This window comes from Erpetoichthys calabaricus, chromosome 6 (assembly GCF_900747795.2).
Source record: "Erpetoichthys calabaricus chromosome 6, fErpCal1.3, whole genome shotgun sequence".
Classification (NCBI taxonomy): Eukaryota; Metazoa; Chordata; class Cladistia; order Polypteriformes; family Polypteridae; genus Erpetoichthys; species Erpetoichthys calabaricus.
In genome coordinates this window covers 145,463,662-145,490,390 of record NC_041399.2, presented here as the reverse complement: position 1 = coordinate 145,490,390, position 26,729 = coordinate 145,463,662, and the positions used below count along the sequence as shown (strand labels likewise).

Sequence of the window (26,729 nt, the reverse complement as noted above, 5' to 3'; positions counted from 1 at the left end):
CAGAAAGAAATGGAGCATTGCGTTTTTAAAAGTATTTGACTCTGGAGAGCATTTTCAGAAGTATTCATTTTTGTGGGTTGAAAATGCTGGTATACAGTAGATGGAAGGTGAAAACAGAGGCAAATGTCTGTGTTTTTAAACGAAAAAAATAATAGCACTGACATGGACATATTAGTCACCAGTTACAGTAAGTATAAAAAAACAACAACAAAACTATAAGCATCTTAGATGATTTCAATAAAAGGAACTGTTTTAGAAGTTTTGTAAAGTATTGTTGTAAATTATAAAAAATGTGTGTGCAATTTAATATTAATGCTTCAAGATAGCTGTAAAAATGTTATTCAGACCATATTAAACGTATGGTACTTAAGCTCTAACTTCACTTTTTTTATACCAACTGTTTGGCAGAACAGTGGTGCAGAGGTAGTACTGCCTCGTAGTAAGAGGCCATGGTTCATGTCCCAGGTCCTCTCTGCGTGGAGGTTGCATGTTATCCCTGCATGTTAGGTTAACTGGTAATACTAAATTGGCTCTAGTATTATATGTGTGGTGTGTGTTCACCCTGCAATGGATCGGTGCCCTGTCCTAGGATTGTTCCTGCCTTACACCATATGCTTGCTAAGATATACTCCACCGACCCTGCTGAGGATTAAGTGAGCTTTGAAATTAGTATGATGTATTAAGTATTTGTCTGTGGATGGCTCTGCAACAGTAAATGCATTAATACAATAGTCTAGAAACTAAATATATCTTCATTAGATTAGATAATAAAGTCTAAATCCTTTTTTTCTGCAATGATATTGTCAAATAATGTTGAGGGAATGTTCCTGCATTCACTGTATTAAATAAAAAATTAACCCAACAAGGTCCATCCTAATTTAATGTAGTAACCTGACTACTCCAAGACAGTTAGGCCATTTACTCAGTACTGAAAAATGTGCCATATAGGCAGGGTCAGGACAGAGTCATTCATGCTCCTCTTTTCTTCCCGAACCACCTCCACACAAGACTGCTCTACTGCTTTTCTAGTGAACTATTGACAACTCCTTCCCAGTTCACTAGCTTTGATGAGGGTATTTTTTTTCCTAATTTAGTAGGTCACGTATGGTTTTCAAAGTTTTCTCTAAATTGCAAATCTAGAGTACATATACATACTGTAAACATGTATACATACTGTAAATATATAGGTATTACATATAATATGTCATTCAGTCTATAAAGACAATACAATAACAACTTGCTCATCTAAAATTAATTTAGTTATAACTATATGTATGTATATTCTGAAATAAATAAAAATAGTACTGAAAACTCAGCATATTCAAATTATTTATTTAATATGAAAAACAATACAGCTATTTATCATGTAATTTAAATATTCTGGTGCAAAAATAAGCAAGTGGTGCTATGGACAGAGTTACTGTCTTATAGGACTTAAAAGTCCAGTATACCATCTCAGTATCTTCTGCATGAAATGTTCATTATCTCCCTATGTTCAACATCTATGTTCTGTTACCTCTTAAACTCTAAATAACGCCCTGTAGATTATGGCATGGACTGATACCCTGTCAATGGCTTGGTCCTGCTTGATCCCCAATCCTGTCGTGATAAGGTCTGGCCCTGACACTTGTGGCGAGTGGCTGGGGGTGGTACAAAGCCGGGACGCCCAGGAGGACCGGAGGAGGGCTTACGCCTCCTCCAGACCACGAGGGGGTGACTTCCCTGGTGGCTTTGGGGACCACGGGAACTGAGCTTGGAAGCTCAACCCTATAGGGGCCCGTGGTCACCGCCAGGGGGCGCCCCAATGCCTGGAGAGCCCTGGTCCTCAGCACTTCCGCCACACCCAGAATTGCTGGGGGGAAGACGACCAGGGACACCCGGAGTGCTTCCGGGTACACAGCCGGTACTTCCGCCACACTGGGGAGTGCTGGTGGAAGATTATCGGGAGGCACTTGGAGCACATCCGGGTGATTATAAAAGGGGCCACCTCCCTCCGTTCAGTGGCTGGAGTCGGGTGCGGAGTTGACGAGGTCTTGGAGGAGAGGAGTGGAGGTGGCCTGAAGAGAAGATAAAGGCATTGTGAGGCCTGGACTAACACGGTACAACACCCTAGTACTAGAAGGTGAATTTAAATATGAAAAATGATCACAACTGAATTTAAAGATGCAGTTTAATAAATGTAGTTTTTGTCATTATGGAATTGTAATGTGGTGTTAACAAGTAGCTACTTTTTTTACTAACACATTTTTAAGCTTCAGGAATCAGCAGTGTTTACTCAAATAGGCAGCTGTTTCTGCTTCAGTGCTAAATATTCTTCTAAGTGAGAGATGAGAGTTTACAAACAGTCTCTATATTGAAACACTTATATTTTTACTGCATTATTCAAACATAAATGAAAGTCAGTTGTCTTAACATGCTTTATCAGAAATGTCCTAAAAGAGCAGGTGTACAAATATAAAACTGCTGAAAGTAGAAAGTAATATATTTTAAAAGTGCTGCATAATTTTCTCTCTTACAATACTCATTTTCAAATGTTCAGTGTAATTTCAGTATATTTACGGTCCATTGTTTCATATAAAAGGTACAATGGTTTATATTAGCTGGCTGTATACTGATTACTACTGCTCTAATACCCAAACTGTACCTGTATAGGCCAAACCTGACAACCTCTGTCTCCCAATTACACTGCTTATGTACAGTTTCATTTCATATGGCTCACAGCCACCTCAGTGTTATGTTTGTTTTACTTTAGTCCACTGCTACAAGAAAAGATTCCAGAAATAAAGAGTTCAAGGCCTCATTACAAAAAAAGTGAGACTATTGGAGACTATTTGACTTGAGACTGATGCAATTGTTTAAAACATCACAGATGTTTTTTCATCTCACCTCAGACAAAAGTACTGTCATCTGCCTACAATGTGATCACTACTTATGTAGTTTTTTGGTAGTTTTTAGCAGGGTTATGTTCAGCTACTACTTTGGCTGTTAAGTGTTAATAGGCTTTTTACACAGTCATAGCAGATCATGCTGCATGGCCTTTAGTGTTACATTGATCAGATTAAGTGGTAAATTCAGTAAGGTGCTGCTGGAGTATGTGAATTTCCCCTTGGGATTAATAAAGTATCTATCTATCTATCTATCTATCTATCTATCTATCTATCTATCTATCTATCTATCTATCTATCTATCTATCTATCTATCTATCTAAATAATGAAAAGTGCTGCACTGCAGTAATCTACAATAATGGTTACATTAGCCATGTCACAATAAAATGGTTCTAAAAAACTCTGGTGCAACACTGCAGGTAAAATAAAACTTAACCTTAATCTTAAATCAAGTTACTTGATTTACAGTGTACAGTTATATTTCACACAATTATACTAATTCACTGCCTTTTAAAAAGATAATGACCATCAAAAATCTTACACTTTATACATTCTAAGGCTTTCATTTTTACAACTATTAATTGCTAGTTGTCTGTAAATCTAGTAACAGTTTGCACATTCAGAATTTACAACATTTTTTGGAGAATTGAACCACTTGCTATAAAGCCATTGATAATACTACCATATGTTTGTTATGGTCATGGTTAAACTAGAAATTTGAAAAATTACAGCTATGAAATGTAAAAATCCATTAAAAAAATGCCAAACATGAGGAACAAATTTTGTCCCTTTTTTCCTAAAAAAATGAGTACAATTTTTTTTTTTTACCTGAAAAAGAATTCTCAAAACAACATATTAAACAAAGAGCAGGGTAGCTTTTTGAAATCTTCCATCCATTTTCTGTTCCACCTCAGGGTCATAAGAATCCACTGTCTATCCCAACAGCACTGGCCACAAGGAAGAAAGTAACCCTGGCTGGGACGATGGCACACTTATACACACAACTACTCTCACTCACATCAGGACAATTTGCAGTCGTCAGTTACCCTACCACATATGGCTTTGATAACTGGAAAGTACCTGGAGGAAAACTATACTATAGTTATTTCAGGAAAAAAAAATTAATCCTTATTTGATATATTGCCTTCACAGCAACTACTATTACAAAATCTTTTACAATGAAAAGATTTTTACACATTTTTTCCACTTTTATACATTCAAACAAATTAAACAATGTATTGGAAATACAAGGAAAACTAGAGTAAACAAAAGCAGTACAGTCTTTCCAATTTAACAAACTGAAAGAACCAAAGCAAATTTAACGAAACACACATGTAATATGAATACACTGCCCAAGTTGTCAGAAAGATACACACAGATACAGGCAGCTTTAGAATTACTGTTTGATTAAAAGTATGGAGTGACAAACTGCCATTATTAATTAAAGGAATAGGAAAAAAAAACATCTGATTTGAAAATGAAAGTCACTTACAAGATTAAGACTGCAATTAATTATAAAAAATATTCATTTACAGCACAATTAGTGCTTGTTTTGGAGACAGAAAGGTGACTGGTAACCATGATGCCAAAGGTATACCTATCTGGAGCCCAAAATACACAAGTTTCTGTGGAGGTTGTTATATTCCTAAATTGAGGGCACACTATAGTCAGTGAGTAAGCAGGACTTCTGCTTTGCCTAAAGTCTGTCTGTCAGTCACATCATAAACCTGTACAGGTAAACTAACATAATCTGGAAAGACAAGAATTTAAAACCCACATATCCACACACAATTGATAAATAATTCTGAAAGTTAACAGCTTTCCTGGGCTTATTTATAACAATGTTTAACTAGGGATTTTAGAATCAGCTGTGTTTCTATGTATGTTTAAATCAATTCAAATTAAAATGATTTTTTCATCCTCTTTTGCTCATTTCTTTCTTGCTCTCTGGTAATTTGGAAGCAGTCTGCAGGGCTGTAATGCAGACAAGAAACACTATATAACTGAATTAGATGAAATTAGTACATGATGTTCACGATTCATAAAAATTGCCAAAGGTTTTTATTATTACTATTATTATTATTATTATTAACATGCCTAAAAAACACAAGAATCTGACAAATATGCCTAAAAAACATGAGAGTTTGCCAAATCCCACCAGAAAGAAATTTGTAAAGAACCCATGGTTTACAGTATGCTGGAAGGTTGGGAGGGACTTACCTCTAATGCAGCCAAGTGGAAATAACAGCAGTGATTCTACAAGTCGGCCAAGTACAAACACTTTCAGAGCTGTAATGGTGTGAAGAAGTGCTGGGCAGCATAGCCTGAAGGCAGCACTAATACACTGATGACTAATGGCTAGGCCATGCAGACAATGAGTTTGGAGCTTGAAAACTAACAGAAACCCAGGCAGCACATTGACAAATGGCCTTTCATATTTCCATTCATTGAGTAACCTTTAAGCACAAAATTTGCTCAAGTTCTCCTAGGAATTCCATGACATATGCTCTTGGCTACAGATATTGCTATTTTGCCATGTCTAATTACAACTTCTTTTTAAGGTTTACACAGTTGCAGAAAGAAACTAAGGCACTGCAAACTAACTTCTGCAGTACTGCAACTCTGTATGAAGCAAGGGTTCTGAACATTGAGTACAGTTCAAAGACCCCCTGCAGAGTATTACTGAAACAAATACTCAACTCTAAACATATAAATACTCAAGCACATACATAAGCAGATTATTTAAAAAGTCTCTCTGCGTTTGAAAAGCAATATTTGATCTTAAATGGTAATCAGCATGGGGTTTTTTCAGATATGTTCTCAACATTCTTGAACAAAGCCCTTTGTTTGAAAAGCATGAATAATGATGTTTTTAAAGTAAATTAAAAGTTGTTACAAAATGTATGACAAAAGTGATCCAGTGGTTAGCAATGGTGTTTCATTACTCCAGTGTTCAACTCCCACATCTATTACTTTCTGTGTTATCCTCATGTTTGTATAGATTTTCTCTGGGTTCCCAAGTTTCCTTCCAAGTCCTAATGTGTGCATGTCAGTTAATTAACGCATGTGTGTTGTGGTTGTGTGTTTGACTGTGAGTTCACACATAAAATGTATGTGGAGTGTACAAGAGTTAGTCACAGTTTACTGATTAAATGTTATGGACTACTCCTGGATGTGCAATGAAAAAAGTGGGTTCAGAAAAAGAATAGATGAAAAATTAAAGAAAAGCAGTAAGTGTAATTCTTATGTCCACATGATTCTTATGTCCATTTAACAATACAGAAAATGTAAGGAAAATAAATAAAACATCATTTTTACTCTCTTTTGCAATAACTAACATTTATTTGACTCTGTAATATATAATAAACAATATTATAAAGTGAACTTGCCAATTTAGCCAATACAAAGAATGCTACAAATTTAATGTCAACATTTCAATTACAATGAGAGTCTTCTTTTTATGTTAAGCTGTGGTGACTTTCCCCACCCCCCTATTCATTTAAAAAAAAATCTGTTTAGTCTTTTAAAATAAAATTGAAAACAATTATTTTACTGCAGGCACTCCGATAGATAGATAGATAGATAGATAGATAGATAGATAGATAGATAGATAGATAGATAGATAGATAGATAGATAGATAGATAGATAGATAGATAGATAGATAGATAGATAGATAGATAGATAGATAGATAGATACTCTACTTTCTTTTAACTTTCTGATGTCATGTTAACTTGACACCAGTAAGTGAGGATACATCAGGACACATGTCAACGTACGAGAAAGCCTCTCCTTTCTGTTTAGTTATCTGGATTATCTAGAATTTAATTAAGCAAGACAACTGCACAAAATCAGAATTTGTTTTTGATTGTATTATGCATAATGTAGTACACAAATTCACACTCAATCTACTTCATATTTTTACAGCTTTACTTGGAACCATGTATTAATTGGAATGATAACAATGTGCATTATTTTGCACCAAGATCTGAGTATCTGACATAAAACAAACTGCTGTGAAACTTTTAACATTAGTTTCTTTTGTTTGAACTTAAGCAAGTGTGTAAGATACCCCACCTCCCATTTCCCCATCTCATGTGGGCCAGATATTTCAGACAACCATCTAAAAGTTGCCTTTAGCAGCTACTAAAATTGCAGAAGGGGGTCTTACTACAGGAAGCCAAGCAAGCTCGTAAAAATGTTGCTGGAGCCAGGAACACATAGCATATTTAATCTGCGAACGGAGAGAGTCTACAATGATTTCAGCAAGATCTGAGGCATGCCCTCAAGGTTTTGCTGGGATCTGGGATTAGGGGATTGATAAGAAACCATGGTGCCCATAGACATGTTTTTCTTCTGCAGTTAAACACAAATGGGTTGAGACACTTGACTGCTGCTTGGTGTTACTGCTGAACTTTTATGAAAGCTATAGAGCTCCTTTTTTTCTTTTTTTCACTGTCAATATATCAAAGTTAAAAAATCATCAAAGTGTAAAATTTCATTTCAAGCCTTTACTCGGCAACAGCTCTATTTCAGGGAGCTACAGAACAAAAAGAACCTAATATAAATATATAAATCTACAGATTTCACTACCCAAACCAGACTAATTAGAGTTGGTCCATCAGATATTCCAACATGAACGTGAACTAATGAAAATAGTTACCATTTTCAAATATCACATCCCGAAAGCTTAATCTGGTGGTATAATGCAGTAAAATAAAGTAGCATCATCATGCAGATGGAAAACAATTTTGTTCTAATGAGTCATAAAGCATATAGTAAAAGGAACACTCAGTCCAAAGTACAGTATGTATTAAAAAAATATATTACAGTTTGCAAAAAAAACCCTCCCATAATTCTTTCAATTTTGAACCCTTAATTGTATTACTATTTCTTAAATGAAGATACTTCAAAATGTACTTGCTGCTACAAGATTTGCAATTATTGCATCATTCCCATATAAATACTTGTGCAAATACATAATAATGACATATTGGAAAACACTTTCAATTAACAAACTGTGCCAAAAAAAAAACTTCTTTTAATACAAAATTGAATGCCCAGTTTTTAAAATTACATTCACTTATATCATTCTGGACTCTCAGATGAGTGAAAAGATAACTTGTCAGTTTGCACCCTTAATGGCATTTATCTAGATGTTATGTAAAATCATTCTGCATGCCTTAAATTGCTACAGTACAATTCTACCACAGATTACTAAAAACAATTCTTTAAAATCTGAAATACTCACACACATCTTACTCTGTCAGAAATTGGTGACACTGTGCTTTGTCACACTGTGCTAGTGCTTTGCCTGAAGAGTAAATTAACCATATGAATGTTGCTAAAAACCATGTGCCCGCATAAGGTCACTGATGCTCACTAACAAAGCCTTCTTAAAAGTGTGCTGCACATAGGGATTTACTTCAACTCACATGAAGAAGAAAAGGTTGACTTTTTAGATAATCTATTAGAGTCTAAAAGCATTAACATTCCATTAGCTGGGTTGTCTTGAGAAGGCTCCCTGTTCTCTGAAACTCGTCTATGCATGTTATCTTTGTGGCACACGTAGCTGTATGAAAGTCACCCTATAAAAGGATATTACTGCCAAGGAATTATGCTGTACAATTGAAAAAATACAATATTCCAAAATATGTTTATTTACAGTGCCATACATAAATGCCTCTATTACTGAATGATTTACAAAGAACACAGGTTAGGAAGGTTACCTTTTTTTCCTTCTTATTGCAGACTTCATTTTTAAAATGAATGAAAACCACAAGATTTCTGCCCCCTATCTGCACTGCTTCTGTAACCATATTTAGTTTATATCAATTAATAGGCTAATGAACTACAGAACGGTCCACAGATCATTCATTTGTATATAAGAATGGTAATTCAAATAACGTAAAAAGCAAACTTATGTGATCACAAAAATCAAAATCAGCAAAGACAAATGATACGAATAAGGATGCTGGCTTTACAATACCAACAGAATGCATACACACTCATTTGAACATATACCAGACAGTGATGACACATAGAACATGTACCTAATGACCATATTCATTATATTTAAAGTTAATAACAAAAAAAAAAAAAATCAGGACATTTTACACACATGGTGACAAACAACAAAGTATATTCCTAACAGTTTCCTTTTCCACTATAGTTACCCCTCTTTCTTACAAAAAAAATGACTATAAACCTCCAAATTGAAAGAAGCATGAAACATACTGTATGAATGGTTAGCTAGACATATTTACAGCAACATGCAAAGTTTTGGTAATTACATATTAAGGGCACTTTTTGTTAAAATGCAATAAACCATGTTTTGAGGAACTGAGTTTTTGTATCCAAGAAACAAAAGTCTGCAAATGTGTTAATAACCAATTATAAAAAGAAGTTCAGAAGCCCACCAGCAATACTTAAAAATACTACAACTGTTTTAAAGAATGCTTGCCTCTTTTCTAATCATGTGTCCCTCTTAGGACAGTAAACAACTACAGATTTGTAAATCAGTATGAAAATTAATTTTTGCATTAATGAATAATGCACCTAACAACTTGTCTGTTTGAAAAGAAGTTTCATTCTTTTTGTGAACCTTCACATAATTTGTTATGTACATTTTTGCAAAAGACACCTGGAACACACTACATTCATTTTAAAATACACTTTCCGAAATGTATTTTTATGTATGATTTGAAATGTTGACAGTAAAGTGTTAATAACTTGTAAAATGTAGAATGAAAATAAGAGCAAAAAACTATATAAAACTTAATGTTTTTCATAACACAATTAAAAAAGTCCAGTAAGATGTTAAATCACACCTCAGGTCTATCTAGCATGCTTCCATAACCCTGCAATTTTTAAAAAGTGACATTTTGGCAAAATGTTGAGCTGTTCTCATTCAGTCTCACACATGCTCAGCAAAAAAAATCACTGATTATAAATATTAAGTGTTTTCAAGCAGGATCCATGTAAATAAATATGAATTTTTATTGATGGTTGCTTCCAACAAATACAGCAAAACTTTAGTCTGCTACACTATATATTATTATGCTGTGAAGATTGTTAGAATAAGCCCCAAATAATATGTTGCACTATTTTTTTTTTTTTTTTTTAATATGGGCTGCCAGCTTCAATAAGTAAACAAAATTAACTTTAAGAAAATTTGTAAAAACTTCTGTTATGTGTCTATGTTTGATTACCTGAGCTAAACATCTGTGAGCCATGGATTTAAAAAAATGGAACAATGTTACAAAAAATCAAGATGTAAAAACCTTTTTATATGAACTGCAGGATTTTTTTTGTTTTGTTTTTTGTTTACCCGGTAAGCAATTTTAACACATACTTAAGACATCATTGGATACATGTACTAATCTTTCAACTATTTTAAATCGTTATTTACATAAAAAGTCAGTGGCTTTGGCATTGTATCTGCGGACGTGTGTAAAAGTGTTATTCGTCTATGCTTATAGATAAAGAGGGAAGATAAGCGCGTTTTTTTTTTAAATTGTTAACTGCGCAGAACTAATTCATGAGCCTAAGGTGCTCAAGTTTGTTTTTTCTTTATTTAATGCTGGTCTGCTATCACTTTCTGATGTTGTCACTACCCGGGTGTGAAATGCAACCTGAGATATGGATGGGTTCAGCGGCCATCAAACTCACACACAAAAAAAGCAATGTCCACAGAGTGCCGCCCTCGCGTTGCCATCAGATCTTTGAAGTGTCTTTTGAACGCCAATTTGCACACTCCGAGCATGACGTCCTATAGTCAGGAAAAGGTTGCGTGTTAAGAGGAACTTTGTGCGCTCATCACAGCAGCAAACAATATCAAGTTTACTCACTTCGATCACCCCGCGGCCTCGCAACGGGACTGTGCTAACAAACTAGTTAAAATCGACATCATGTATTAAGGAATTAAACACATCTTTAAATGTTACAAATTAAAACAAACAGTACAATAACTGTGCTCAGGGTCAAACACCAAGAGAACAAGAAAAACAACTGGGACATTCAAAAACACTTTTAACAAGGGTTGTTTAATTAATGAAGCAATCCAAATCTCCGCGTTTTACTTAAATTCAAAAGTTTTACTCTTTTTGCCTTTAACTGAAATAACTGTATAGATAGATAGATAGATAGATAGATAGATAGATAGATAGATAGATAGATAGATAGATAGAGAGATAGAGAGATAGATAGATAGGTTAGCTTTATGGCCCTGCGCACCTTTCCTGAATTTTACCTACCTTAACACACATAATGTCAAAATAACCGTGTAATATAGAAAAAAGTCTTTATAAGAAACAGAAGTTTTAAATTGTCTTAGAAAAAGTTGTCTTCTTGAGTTTACACAGTCATACAGTTTACGAAACCGGCATAGTTAAAACTGAACAACTTGTCTTAACGATTTACATATAACAAAGATTCCATTATCATATTCAGTTCCTCAAAAGATCAAGCAGCCTATGGCACTCGCAGCTGTACACAAGCCAGCAGGTACTAATTGGTCTGACTCTAAAAAGTTAATGTACATCGTATTTTTGGTTTATTCGATTTTCTCTTGACAGCCTAGGTACTCAAAAGTTATACGAAAGTACACTCAACATAGATGAATGGGTAAACAAATCGATACATAAACACACTTAAAGTTCACAGGAACCAAGTCACCGCGAATGAAAGACACCAGTTCCGACTCAAGAAACGCCGCAGCTTGCGAAGAAAGAAAGACGCGCTTTTTTTTTGAACTAACAAAAACCCCGGACGTCTTAAACAGTCTGGATGAAGTCTCGTTGCAGTCATTTAAAATTGAAAAAAAAAGAAACAACAATAAATCGAAACTCAGTCTTGATTATTTCTCTGCACAACGGACCTCTGACTAACCGATCCATATAACCTTATTACCAATCTGTTATACTGTATTTGAACGATCAACGCGCAACCTAAACGTAGCAAGTCAAAATAAACAGATATAGTTCACAAGTCATGACACTCTGTAAACAATCAAATATGGGGATAGTTTTTGCACATTTTATGAAAAAGCAAAATATACACATAAGAGCAATCTTGCGTTCACGGTTAGACATATGACATGCATGCATGCCCAAATATTTTAATTGTCTTCCCATTCAATCGGTCCCTGGATCTCAGTGTTAGTCATGTGCAGTCTGACTTTTTCCGCTAACTTGCATCGCCCACTCAATAGTTTTTCTTTTCTTAACTTTCAAACGCCGTCAGATGCACGTTGTTACTGAAGAGCAAAGAAAGCCCATACTAATCGGTTACAGCGTCTCTTCGCACACGCGCTGAAGTCCGCACCCACAGCTGCTGGACTGATTTATTATTACTTTTCTTGTTGTTGTATACTGATGCAATGTGTATTTATGTTGGTTACCTTGTGCTTTGCCCGAAGAGCCGTGTCTGGTCGCCGCTGATGCTTCTTGTGCTTAGCGTAGTCGCCCCTCCTGCACTCGTCCAAACTTTACTTTCTGAAACTAGCTTACTGCACTGCAACAAAACTTTTTTTCTTCCTTTCCTTTCTCCCTCCTCTAAACTTCAGATGCACGCAGTGGATGCACCATAGTGCCTGGCTTCTTGTATATCTACACGAGTCTTGAGATGCCGACAGAGAGAACAGCACTTTTTATTAATTGATTTTCTTATTCTCCTTGGTTGCGTGTTACTGTATTTAATGTAAATTTGGTTAAAATGAAGTGACGACTACAGCCTCAGCAGTTCCCCTCTCCATGACTCCTCCCTTCAAGCTCCCTCTCCTCTCCCTCTCTGCTCCTTCCGACCCCGCCGCCTTCCAGCGAGCAGAGCACCGCCTCGGAGACACAGGGATCACTCCGCCAAAGCACATAACGCTGTAGCCCACAGGAATGCGGCTTCGGCACACCTACAGAGAGTTGGTACCAAGCGATACGGAAGGTAGGACAGTGTAAGACAAGTATAAATAACTTTACTTATTATAGTATGCAAACACATTGTACAGACACTTCTCAAACGTATATTCGGTTCAGCGCTTTTTGTAGATTAACTTAAAATCGAACAAAAAAATCTAAATGTATGTTATTTTTCGAACAATTTCATGAACATGAAATAGTATTTTTGCACTGTACATCGTTGCACTCAAAATATGTTACACCATTTGTTCTGTATAATGAGGTAACGTAAATTAAATTTCAAACACTATTAAAAGCCTAGATGTTTACCCATATACTTAATAGTAAGTATTAATTCCCTGGAATTGGCCCAAAGTTTCATTCTAAACGGAAAACCCTAAACGTATCATCAACGTATAAGCTTTCATTTCCAGCAATAAGTGCAGAACTTTAAATTCTCATAATGTAAAATCTTGTCAATAGATAGATAGATAGATAGATAGATAGATAGATAGATAGATAGATAGATAGATAGATAGTGTGCCCCAAAGCCTTGGTAAAACAACAGTTCTATACTTATACAAATAAAATACAGTTTCCATAACAATTATAAAATCCATCCATCCATTATCCAACCCGCTATATTCTACCTACAGGGTCATGGGGTTCTGCTGGAGCCAGTCTCAGCCAACTCAGGGCGCAAGGCAGGAAACAAACCCCGGGCAGGGCGCCAGCCCACCGCAGCAATTATATAATCCTCAAAACAAAATGCATGTTATAAAATTTATACATCCATCCATCCATTTTTTATCACTCACCCTGGGTGCAAGGTAGGAATCGTCACTGGATAAGACACCAGGCCAATTCAAAACACATGACTTTGGGATGTAAGAGGAAACCTGAGTATGTGGAGAAACTCACATACACACATACACAACAGATAGAGAAACTAGCTATATTTGCAGAACAGTAGAGCTAATCATTTCCTTTTGCTGAAACTGGACACATTTGTACAGAGCAGCTTCTTATCCTTTGCCTTTTTTAACTTTTAAAGCCCAGCATTTTATTTTAATTGAAAAAATAATCCAGTTTTTAAATGCATCATCTTTAAGCTCTCAATCTCAAGCAATAAGTGGAGAAAGTTAAGTTCTTATTCAGTCTGTAAAGTAGAATCTTGTCAATAGTCTAGTCCATTAAGCTGACATTTTTAATTCAACAAACCTTTATGCAAGGTGTAGATAGATAGATAGATAGATAGATAGATAGATAGATAGATAGATAGATAGATAGATAGATAGATAGATAGATAGATAGATAGATAGATAGATAGATAGATAGATAGATAGATAGTCTTTAAGCTTGACCTTTTCAAATAGTAACATACAAAAGAAAATAAGTCATCTTTATATAGCACCTTTCATAGCATACTCATAAAGCTCTGGTAAAACAATGGTATAATTTTTACAAATAAAACGCAATTTCCATATACTGTATATTACATAACATCCTTGTGTGTGAATATTACAAAATTTGTACATCCATTCATATTTTATCTCACACCTTGGATGTAAGGCAAAATCATCCCTGTAAAGACACCAGGCTGATTCAAGTATAAGTATGCATACATTAAATTAGCCAAATGTGAGTGAATGTGAGAGTAACCAATTAATTATACATATTTAAAATAACAACAAAGAGAAAATATACAAATTCTTTGCAATTGAAGTATGTTACTCTATACACTGTATGTATGGCAATAGAACTGACCACTGTTGCAATGTTACTTCCTACGTCAGTTTTACAGTGCATCCGGAAAGTATTCACAGCGCATCACTTTTTCCACATTTTGTTATGTTACAGCCTTATTCCAAAATGGATTAAATTCATTTTTTTCCTCAGATTTCTACACACAACACCCCATAATGACAACGTGAAAAAAGTTTACTTGAGGTTTTTGCAAATTTATTAAAAATAAAAAAACAGAGAAATCACATGTACATAAGTGTTTACAGCCTTTGCTCAATACTTTGTCGATGCACCTTTGGCAGCAATTACAGCCTCAAGTCTTTTTGAATATGATGCCACAAGCTTGGCACACCTATCCTTGGCCAGTTTCGCCCATTCCTCTTCGCAGCACCTCTCAAGCTCCATCAGGTTGGATGGGAAGCGTCAGTGCACAGCCATTTTAAGATCTCTCCAGAGATGTTCAATCGGATTCAAGTCTGGGCTCTGGCTGGGCCACTCAAGGACATTCACAGAGTTCTCCTGAAGCCACTCCTTTGATATCTTGGCTGTGCGCTTAGGGTCGTTGTCCTGCTGAAAGATGAACCGTTGCCCCAGTCTGAGGTCAACAGCGCTCTGGAGCAGGTTTTCATCCAGGATGTCTCTGTACATTGCTGCAGTCATCTTTTCCTTTATCCTGACTAGTCTCCCAGTTCCTGCCGCTGAAAAACATCCCCACAGCATGATGCTACCACCACCATGCTTCACTGTAGGGATGGTGCCAGATTTCCTCCAAACGTGACGCCTGGCATTCACGCCAAAGAGTTCAATCTTTGTCTCATCAGACCAGAGAATTTTCTTTCTCATGATCTAAGAGTCCTTCAGGTGCCTTTTGGCAAAATCCAGGCGGGCTGCCATGTGCCTTTTACTAAGGAGTGGCTTCTGTCTGGCCACTCTATCATACAGGCCTGATTGGTGGATTGCTGCAGAGATGGTTGTCCTTCTGGAAGGTTCTCCTCTCTCCACAGAGGACCTCTGGAGCGCTGACAGAGTGACCATCGGGTTCTTGGTCACCTCCCTGACTAAGGCCCTTCTCCACCGATCGCTCAGTTTAGATGGCCAGCCAGCTCTAGGAAGAGTCCTGGTGGTTTCGAACTTCTTCCACTTATGAATGATGGAGGCCACTGTGCTCATTGGGACCTTCAAAGCAGCAGAAATGTTTCTGTAACCTTCTCCAGATTTATGCCTCGAGACAATCCTGTCTCAGAGGTCTACAGACAATTCCTTTGACTTCATGCTTGGTTTGTGCTCTGACATGAACTGTCAACTGTGGAACCTTATATAGACAGGTGTGTGCCGTTCCAAATCATGTCCAATCAACTGAATTTACCACAGGTGGACTCCAATTAAGCTGCAGAAACATCTCAAGGATGATCAGGGGAAACAGGATGCACCAGAGCTCAATTTCGAGCTTCATGGCAAAGGTTGTGAATACTTATGTACATGTGCGTTCTCAATTTTTTTATTTTTAATAAGTTTGCAAAAATCTCAAGTACACTTTTTTCACGTTGTCATTATGGGGTGTTGTGTGTAGAAATCTGAGGAAAAAAATGAATTTAATCCATTTTGGAATAATGCTGTAACATAACAAAATGTGGAAAAAGTGATGCGCTGTGAATACTTTCCGGATGCACTGTAAATGCTAAGAAAATTTTGTCACAATTAACCACCAAGCAATAAACACAAAATGAATAAAACTCAGGTTCAATTGGAAAAACTGGAAATGTTTAAAAAATGAATCTTTTTTAAAAGGCACACAATATTCAATAAACACACACTACATAGCACATACTAAGTAATTCTAAGATCAATTAAAAAACACCAATACAAATACGTTTTCTTGGATATGCTACACAGACTGTGTTCTACAAATCATAATGAAAACACTCAAACCTTCCTTTCTATGAAAAAAACACAAGTGCCAAATCCAAATTACAGTTATAAATTCAAAAACACCTGGCAATATGTATTGTGCAAATACTATAATGAAGGAAAAATCATTTTGCACCCTACCTCTAAGCTGAATCATGTCACAGGTTTTTTTCAGTGTTGCAACCAATATTGCCCAATAAGTAAGCAAGACCTGGTATGTCTTATCCAGCCATGGCAGTACTTTTCGGCTATATCATGGCAAGCCATCATCTCTACAAGATTTACTCACTCTAATAAAAATTTCTGCCATATACCTTCCTCTGCCATGCTGAGAAAATTTCTTATGTGGATTTCTGAGAAAAGGATATGAAGAAAGGCACAGATGGTAACTTGTTGCTTGTGAAGAAACAAGTTTCAGAACACAGCAGCATAATGGAAAATGACTTTATTCAACATTACAGCATAAATAAGCTGCTCCAGTCTACCTTGGTGCTTAAGTAGTTTTTTTCTGGAGATTGTCGAGAAAAGGGTAGAGTTATAAGGGCCAAAGGTGGGATTATAGTGGAGGACTCCATGCTGTCACATTACATAGTGGCCCACTGTCCAGTGATGTTTCATCCTCTTTTTTTCCACTTTTTTAGGCTCAATCCAGCCTTATTAATACATCTCTTGGCATGGAATTTGAGTAAAGCTGAAATATTCTTTAAAAACATAAAACTGCTATTGTTGGAGTTTCTGAATTAGAGCATAACAAATCAGGCTATGGTGTTTATCATGATGTGATGAGAGTTGTACAGGAATGTAATAGTACACCAAATTTTGTATTCATGCTTATAGTATCCTAACTTTACCTATTAGTATCTTATCACTTTTACTTAATCGAAGTTTCTTTGAAAAGGACAAACTACTGTATGTTTATGTTAACCATTTTCAATTTCTTTAAAGGATCACATTGCCAGCTGAGAAACTTAATTAGTCTGTTCTTTGCAATTTTTAAATGTCATCAGTGATTTGTCACTGTATCCTAAAAGTCATAATGGCATTATTTGCAGACCTGTTTTGATAATGACAGTTTCTTCCTCAACATTAAATAGATAAAAGTTACCGGTTTTCAATGGTCATGTATCAGCTTTGTTAAAATATGTAAATTGGAAAAAAAAACATTAACAGACGATGGTGATTTTACAATGGTACTGTTTTCAAGCCACTCTATTGTATAGTAAATTTTAGTGTTATAAAAAACCAAAACTGCCAGTCTTAATTTTAATTCTTAAAGTATGTGATACATTCATTATGTGTAATAGATTGGTACTCATTTCCTATCTTAATGAACTGGACTCCAGTATAATTAACATACTGAAGTTACTACAAATAATATTGATATGTTGTGCAGTACATTAGAGTAGCGGCTGCTGGAAAGGTTTGGTCTGGTTTCCCACAGTATTGTAGATTGGAGAATTATTGTGATAAATTTAAACATGTACAGACAATTACCTGTTTTCTCTTCTGAATGATTAAATAATTTAGGCCATATTGCAAATTTGGCTATGTTATGCAGGTTCGCTCATAGTTAAATCATGAAAGAACATTGTCTATTAAAGCAGAAATAATCTAATTTGAGATTTCTTTCTTTCTTTCTTTCTTTCTTTCTTTCTTTCTTTCTTTCTTTCTTTCTTTCTTTCTTTCTTTCTTTCTTTCTTTCTTATGTTGTTGTTGTTCTTCTTCTTCATCTTCTTCTTCATCTTCCTTTATATCCTCTCCCCCCTGTCATTCTTACACCACCTCAACCTCTACTTCTTTCAACATTCCTTGCATCCAGTGCTATGAAACCCAACTAAAGTTGCCAATGACCCATTAAAATTGTGCTATGTCCTGGACTGGTGTGACATGATCATGCATTTTAGTGAGTTCTCAAGCAGTGTGGTTGATTGGTCATTAGAGCCCATTTTAATGAAAACTAGTGCTTTATTCACAAAATAATATGATTTCTGATAAAACAATTATGTCTATTAAGAGAAATATATGTGTATAGTAAATTGTAATATAGTGACATAAAATTTAATGTGTTTTTAAAGCAAACAATTTGTGTTTTATAATGCAGTTTACTTTTGACATATATTATTTTGGTTTCGTAAGCTGCCTTTTTGAAACCAGGTTCACTGTATAAATGCCTGTTAAAACTTGTAAAATGATGATGTCTTTTGATAAACATGGGCTGATCAAGGCTAAACATGTACTGTATGTTTTTTCCATCCATCTATTTTGTGAACCTGCTTTTTACATTACATGGGCTAATGGGTTTATGAGCTCATTGGCAGCCAGACTATATGCCTGGCAGTACTCTTCACAAGGTGGGGGTCAATTTTGAATGTGACACCAATCTGTTTAAATGCAGGTCCAATCAGAGTCCTCAATTAAATCAATACATATTTGAGAAGGGACATCAGACTTCACACATATAACGGGCACTGACAAAATAACTGTATGAAAGCTATTGTCATCCCATGGGCTCACCACCTATGGGAGGGGCCAAGGAGGTCGGGTGCAGTGTGAGTTGGGTCGTGGCTGAAGGCGGGGACCTTAGCGGTCCGATCCTCGGCTACAGAAACTGGCTCTTGGGACGTGGAATGTTACCTCTCTGAAGGGGAAGGAGCCTGAGCTAGTGCGCAAGGTAGAGAGGTTCCGGCTAGATATAGTCGGGCTAACCTCGACACACAGCTTGGACTCTGGGACCAATCTCCTTGAGAGGGGCTGGACTCTCTACCACTCTGGAGTTGCCCCCGGTGAGGGGCGCCAAGCGGATGTGGGCATACTTATTGCCCCCTGACTTGGAGCCTGTACATTGGGGTTTACCCCGGTGGACGAGAGGGTAGCCTCCCTCCGCCTTCGGGTGGGGGGACGGGTCCTAACTGTTGTTTGTGCGTATACACCTGGAGGGGGTGCTAGAGGGCATACCTTCTGGGGACTCTCTCGTACTGCTGGGAGACTTCAATGCTCACGTGGGCAATGACAGTGAGACCTGGAAGGGCGTGATTGGGAGGAATGCCATACCCGATCTGAACCCGAGTGGTGTTTTGGACCTCTGTGCTCGTCACGGATTGTTCATAACGAACACCATGTTCAAGCATAGGGGTGTCCATATGTGCACCTGGCACCAGGACACCCTAGGCCTCAGTTCGATGATCGACTTTGTGGTCATGTCGTCAGACTTGCGGCCACATGTCTTGGACACTCGGGTGAAGAGAGGGGCGGAGCTGTCAACTGATCACCACCTGGTGGTGAGTTGGCTTCGATGGTGGGGGAGGATGCCAGTCAGGCCTGGTAGGCCCAAACGTGTTGTGAGGGTCTGCTGGGAACGTCTGGCAGAGTCCCCTGTCAGAAGAAGCTTCAACTCCCACCTCCGGCAGAACTTCGACCACGTCCCGAGGGAGGTGGGGGACATTGAGTCCAAATGGGCAATGTTCTGTGCCTCTATTGTTGAGGCAGCTGACCGGAGCTGTGGCTGTAAGGTGATCGGTGCCTGTCGTGGCGGCAATCCCCGAACTCGTTGGTGGACACCGGCAGTGAGGGACGCTGTCAAGCTGAAGAAGGAGGCCTACCGGACCCTTTTGTCCAGTGGGACTCTGGAGGCAGCTAATAGGTACCGGCAGACCTAGCGGAATGCGGCTTCGGTGGTTGCAGAGGCAAAAACTCGGGCATGGGAGTTTTGGGAGGCCATGGAGAATGACTTTCGGACGGCTTCGAGAAGATTCTGGTCCACCGTCCGGCGTCTCAGAAGAGGGAAGCAGTGCAGTGTCAGCACTGTATATGGTGGGGATGGTGCGCTGCTGACCTCGACTTGGGACGTTGTGGGTCGGTGGGGGGAGTACTTCGAAGACCTCCTCAATCCCACTAATATGCCTTCCAATGAGGAAGCAGAGCCTGGGGACTCAGAGGTGGGCTCCCCCATCTCTGGGACTGAGGTCACCGAGGTGGTCAAAAAACTCAGGGGTGGATGAGATACGCCCGGAGTTCCTCAAGGCTCTGGATGTTGTAGGACTGTCTTGGTTGACACGTCTCTGCAACATCGCATGGACATCAGGGACAGTGCCTCTGGATTGGCAGACCAGGGTGGTGGGTCCCTCTCTTTAAGAAGGGGGACCGGAGGGTGTGTTCCAACTACAGAGGGATCACACTCCTCAGCTCAAAAGTCTATTCGGGGGTTCTGGAGAGGAGGGTCCGTCGGATAGTCGAACCTCGGATTCAGGAGGAACAGTGTGGTTTTCTTCCTGGTCGCAGAACAGTGGACCAGCTCTACACCCTTAGCAGAGTCCTGGAGGGTGCATGGGAGTTTGCCCAACCAGTCTACATGTGTTTTGTGGACTTGGAAAAGGCATTCGACCGTGTCCCTCGGGGAATCCTGTGGGGGGTGCTCCGGGAGTATGGGGTACTGGACCCCCTGATAAGGGCTGTTCGGTCCCTGTATAACCGGTGTCAGAGCTTGGTCCACATTGCCGGCAGTAAGTCGAACCCGTTTCCAGTGAGAGTTGGACTCCGCCAGGGCTGCCCTTTGTCACCGATTCTGTTCATAACTTTTATGGACAGAATTTCTAGGCACAGCCAGGGTGTTGAGGGGGTCCGGTTTGGTGGACTCAGGATTGGGTCACTGCTTTTTGCAGATGATGTTGTCCTGTTTGCTTCATCAGGCCGTGATCTTCAGCTCTCTATGGATTGGTTCACAGCTGAGTGTGAAGCGGCTGGGATGGGAATTAGCACCTCCAAATCCGAGACTATGGTCCTCAGCCAGAAAAGGGTGGAGTGCCCTCTCAGGGTGGGAGGCAAGATCCTGCCCCAAGTGGAGGAGTTCAGGTATCTCAGGGTCTTGTTCACGAGTGAGGGACGAATGGAGTGTGAGATCGACAGGCGGATCGGTGCGGCGTCTGCATCGGTCTGTCGTGGTGAAAAAGGAGCTGAGCCATAAGGCAAAGCTCTCAATTTACCAGTTGATCTATGTTCCTACCCTCACCTATGGTCATGAGCTATGGGTAGTGACCGAAAGAACGAGATCGCGAATACAAGTGGTTGAAATGAGTTTCCTCCGCAGGGTGTCTGGGCTTTCCCTTAAAGTTAGGGTGAGAAGCTCAGTCATCCGAGAGGGGCTCAGAGTAGAGCCGCTGCTCCTCCGCATCGAGAGGAGTCGGATGAGGTGGCTCGGGCATCTGATCAGGATGCCTCTTGGAAGCCTCCCTGGTGAGGTGTTCCGGGCATGTCCAGCCGGGAGGAGGCCCCGGGGAAGACCCAGGACATGCTGGAGGGACTATGTCTCCCGGCTGGCCTGGGAACGCCTCGGGATTCTCCCGGAAGAGCTAGAAGAAGTGGCCGGGAAGAGGGAAGTCTGGGCATCTCTGCTCTAGCTGCTGCCCCCACGACCCGACCTCGGATAAGCGGAAGAGGATGGATGGATGGATGGAAGCTATTGTATTTCAGATCCACGATATATGCTGTGTTTGAATATAAAAACAATTCTTAAAAATAAGAGATTTATAAATGATCGTAATTTTAAAAGGACAGCACTTTTATTGTTGAATTTACAATTTTTTGTCTTAATTTACAATTATGAAAATAATTAAAATGCTGTAGATATACAGTAATCCCTCCTCCATCGCGGGGGTTGCATTCCAGAGCCACCCGCGAAATAAGAAAATCCGCGAAGTAGAAACCATATGTTTATATGGTTATTTTTATATTGTCATGCTTGGGTCACAGATTTGCGCAGAAACACAGGAGGTTGTAGAGAGACAGGAACGTTATTCAAACACTGCAAACAAACATTTGTCTCTTTTTCAAAAGTTTAAACTGTGCTCCATGACAAGACAGAGATGGCAGTTCCGTCTCACAATTAAAAGAATGCAAACATATCTTCCTCTTCAAAGGAGTGCGCGTCAGAAGCAGATAATGTCAGAGAGATAGAGAAAAGCAAACAAATCAATAGGGCTGTTTGGCTTTTAAGTATGCGAAGCACCGCGGCACAAAGCTGTTGAAGGCAGCAGCTCACACACCCTCCGTCAGGAGCAGAGAGAGAGACAGAGAAAAACAAACAAGCAAAAATCAATACGTGCCCTTCGAGCTTTTAAGTATGCGAAGCGCCGTGCAGCATGTCGCTTCAGGAAGCAGCTGCACAGAAGGTAGCAACGTGAAGATAATCTTTCAGCATTTTTAGACGAGCGTCCGTATCGTCTAGGTGTGCAAACAGCCCCCCTGCTCAATCCCCCTACGTCAGGATCAGAGAAAGTCAGCGCAAGAGAGAGAGAGAGAAAAGTAAGTTGGGTAGCTTCTCAGCCATCTGCCAATAGCGTCCCTTGTATGAAATCAACTGGGCAAACCAACTGAGGAAGCATGTACCAGAAATTAAAAGACCCATTGTCCGCAGAAATCTGCGAACCAGCAAAAAATCAGCGATATATATTTAAATATACTTACATATAAAATCCGCGATGGAGTGAAGCACGATATAGCGAGGGATTACTGTAGTCCACAATTTGTACATATTATATAAAATGTAAAATTTGCTTTAAATTATCATATATGCTTTTTAATCATCATAGCAACACTATTGTTCAGTTATTCAAAGATTACCTTTTGGCAATATTTTATAATTATTCTATCACGTATACAGAAAAATTCTGATAAAACTGTTGACACTTGCAAAGCATTGTTAGAATTGTATGGATGAAGGGCAATGTCACAAAGGCAACACTATGGGGAAATGTGATAGTCTGATTACTTGGCATGTGGCCAAAGGGAAAAAATTGGACAGACTATTGCAGTGCCATCAGACGTTTTTTTGGAAGAATACTGTAGGGCAATATCTGAGTGATGGAAAGCTCTGAAGTGACTCTCAGTGATTTGTCTTGTGCATGCAAGGCCCATAGTGTATCTGTCTCTTCTGCCAAGGATCAGTAAAGCATCAACAAGTAGAGATAGAGAATAATAATAATAATTATAAATTTTATTTACAACAACAACATTTATTTATATAGCACATTTTCATACAAATTATGTAGCTCAAAGTGCTTTACAAGATGAAGAAAGAAAAAAGAAAAATACAAAAATAAGATGATATAGTACTTAGTAACAAAGAATAAAGTAAGGTCCAATGGCCAGGAGGACAGAAAAAACAAAAAAAAAAACTCCAGAGGGCTGGAAAAAAAACAAAAGCTGCAGGGGTTCTGAGGCCATGAGACCGCCCAGCCCCCACTGGGCATTCTACCTAACATAAATGATCTAAATCAGTCCTCGTGGTTGTCAGGCTTTACGTGGAAGAATTAGATGATGATGGTCATGTGGACATCTGGCCTTTGATCCATGAATGTAAGGACTGCATGGTGCCTTGATCAGGTGGTGGTGGCGGCGCAGATTGCCACCACAGAAAACTGGAAAAAGAACAGCAGAGAAAGTAGGGGTTAGTACGGATCGCTGAGCATTGATAAAAATGATAATTAAATACATAAACACTACATTGAAGCTATAAGAAAGTCCTATTAAAATAATAGGTTTTTAGCAGTTTTTTAGTACTAGGGTGTTGTACTGTGTTAGCCATTTTGAATGTAGAGAAAAGCCAAGCAAAATGACACCTTTTATTGGCTAACTAAAAAGATTACAATATGCAAGCTTTCGAGGCAACTCAGGCCCCTTCTTCAGGCAAGATGTAATCAGTTTTTTAAAATGCTACACTATATTGGCCTGGTGAATTTCTGCTGTTAAGCAGGGGATACCTGCTGACTTCCATCTACAATGCTCCATGAAATTCACCTTCTTCTGTCATGCACTTAACATTATATTTTGCCCATATTATTGCATCTTGTATGGCTTCTGAAAACTTGGCCACATCATTCCTTGTATCAAGTTTGCTGTTTCAGTTGATTCAAACATTTCGGGAAGGATATCCTTTTTTACCAATGAAGGTTTTGGACTTGTCAATGGAGGATTTAATTTGAATTTGTATGCCATCCATTAGACATTCTTTGTCTGTGAGCCATGTTATACAGTATCCCGTGGAGCAATGACTGACTGTGAACTTCAAACACTGGTAACTGAACAACTTAGGGAAATACTCAATCCTTACACATTTCCTTAAACTCTTGCAAGGTATCTTTCAGTGTAACCAAGATTTGCACTTTTTGGTGAGGGGCACTGACATCTTATTTGCTAATTAACTTTGGGTTGAGATGTAAATGTCCTACTTTTTAAACAATAGATTTTACGATTTCCTCTTTACTTACTCTGTTAATATATAATTTAAATAGCTCTTTGTCAACCCTCCAGTCTTTTGTGATATGTCTCTCTTTCTCTGGTGAGAAAGCCTGTAGTACAGCAGACCTTTTCCATCTTAATAAGATGAGAACAATATAAATTCCCACCACCTCTTAAGGTGGGCAGATGATACACCAATTTTCATGCATGACCAGGTGCACTGGTTAATCTTGAGATGGAAAGTGAGTGTCTTGCAAGTTCTTCTCACCAGTGTAAGTCCCATCTCACTGATGTAACATGCTATAAAAACTGAGGATATGTGTTATGCTGTCACGTGCACCAAATGGTATCACTGTAACCTTTGTGTTATAGCTGCCGAATATAGACCAATATCTCTGTATAATCTTAGTTTACATCCAAAGTCAGTCTATTCCATTCAAACCTTTCATTATTTCAATTGCTTTATAAAAAATGATGATAGCCTTTACATATTTATTGCCATTTACAACTGTATATTAGAAATCATCATATTTCATCTAGATTTTGTAAAATGATATTACAAAGCAAAACAATATAAAAAGACACCAAAAAAATGATCGATACATTCGTATTAAATTGCATACGATCATGTTTTGTATCAACAAATCCCATCCCAGGCAATTAATTGTACGATCAGAAAACTCAATATGTTCATTTTAGGGCAATATTAAAGAAATCTTCTGAGACTGAGGGAAAAAAAACTCGATGTAGAGAAAATATGTCCTTCTTCCCCTGAGTAATGTAAGGTGGGTTGTGGTTTTTATCATTGAGAAAGATGAAAGCAAAGATTTTTTTTCCTGTAAGATCTCAGTACTGTATAAGTTGTGGAAGAAATAAACTGGAAATGTGGTTATTCGGGTTGATTGATTATTGAAATACTCAAAGAGGTCCCTGTTGAGGACAAATTTTTTTCTTTAATATATATCCAATTTAATTGATGACTTTGTTTACAATTTTGGTCTTGCCCCATATGTACTTTGGATAAATGTGAGTGATGTACAATTTTTGTTTGAATTACACTGTGTTTCATACAGATTGACAAGGAGTCCATCTTGTTCATGGCCAAGTTCAATTCATTATTTAAAATTGTAATTTTAAAATTCCATTCCTAATGTTTAGATCATGTGGGGGTTCATTTTGTGAAATGTATAGAGTCAGGAGATGATGTCCATGTCATTATTGTAACTAGATAATACTGCAGTTTACATTATGGAAATTTCGGTAGCAAAGTCGCTAACTTGCATATAGTATAAGAAAAATGTTATTGAAAAATTGTTTTTAAGGTAAATGTTTTCTCAAAATACTATATGAGTTAATAGGTGTTGTAATGAAAGATTGCTATAAATGGAAGCAACTGAAAGTAACATCCTGACTCAAAGTATCTTGTGCATTATTACTATATTTAAAGTAAGTAACGGACCACCAAGCAATTGATTAATTGGTGATAATTATAATAATAGATGTATAGAGTAAAGAATACAGAGGGGAGCTTGAGCCAGATGTCTTTTTCCAAAGCTAGCCAAATAGGAGCAGTTTCCACCTCCTTCCATACTCTCAATGTATGTACTGTATATATATGCAACCGAGTAATACAGCTGAAAGTTAGGTGGTGCCATGTTGCTGTCCTTTATAGGTCTTTGCAAGATCTCTTTATGTGTGTCATTTTTGCATTATAAATAAAAATCACAGTTGTATTTAGTATTTTTAGAGATTTGTTGATTTATAGGAATTTTCTGCAAGATATAGCATGTTATTAATTTCATTTTTATTTTAATTGTTGTAGAATAATTAAAGAAAACAGATCCAATTGATGTTGATGTGCAAGGGTATTCTTTGGGAACTATATGCTGTTGTTCTAGTTAATCTTAAACCAGTAAATATTCTATAATTAATTCAGTAAACATAATAAACATGGTAATGATTTATATAGATTGTAACAGATCAGTAATGAGTACCATATCATCAATGTATTCACTATTTTTGTTCAAGTCTTTTCCATACAGTCTTCTAAATATCTGGTTGAATGCAA

At 37.9% G+C, this 26,729-nt stretch overlaps 1 protein-coding gene and 1 long non-coding RNA gene across 2 annotated transcripts in view; one reads left to right on the top strand and one right to left on the bottom strand.

Annotated features, from left to right (window-relative positions):
• The window catches only part of gli3 (GLI family zinc finger 3), a 352,191-nt gene extending 339,539 nt beyond the window's left edge, over positions 1–12,652 (bottom strand). Inside the window, exon 1 of the mRNA XM_051928834.1 lies at positions 12,286–12,652. The gene's annotated coding sequence lies outside the window, so the exon portion shown is untranslated. The remainder of the gene's footprint in view (positions 1–12,285) is intronic.
• Positions 12,653–12,688: 36 nt separating this feature from the next.
• LOC127528361 (uncharacterized) overlaps positions 12,689–26,729 on the top strand; it is a 31,133-nt gene continuing 17,092 nt past the window's right edge. Inside the window, exon 1 of the long non-coding RNA XR_007935247.1 lies at positions 12,689–12,821. This is a non-coding gene — a long non-coding RNA (uncharacterized LOC127528361). The remainder of the gene's footprint in view (positions 12,822–26,729) is intronic.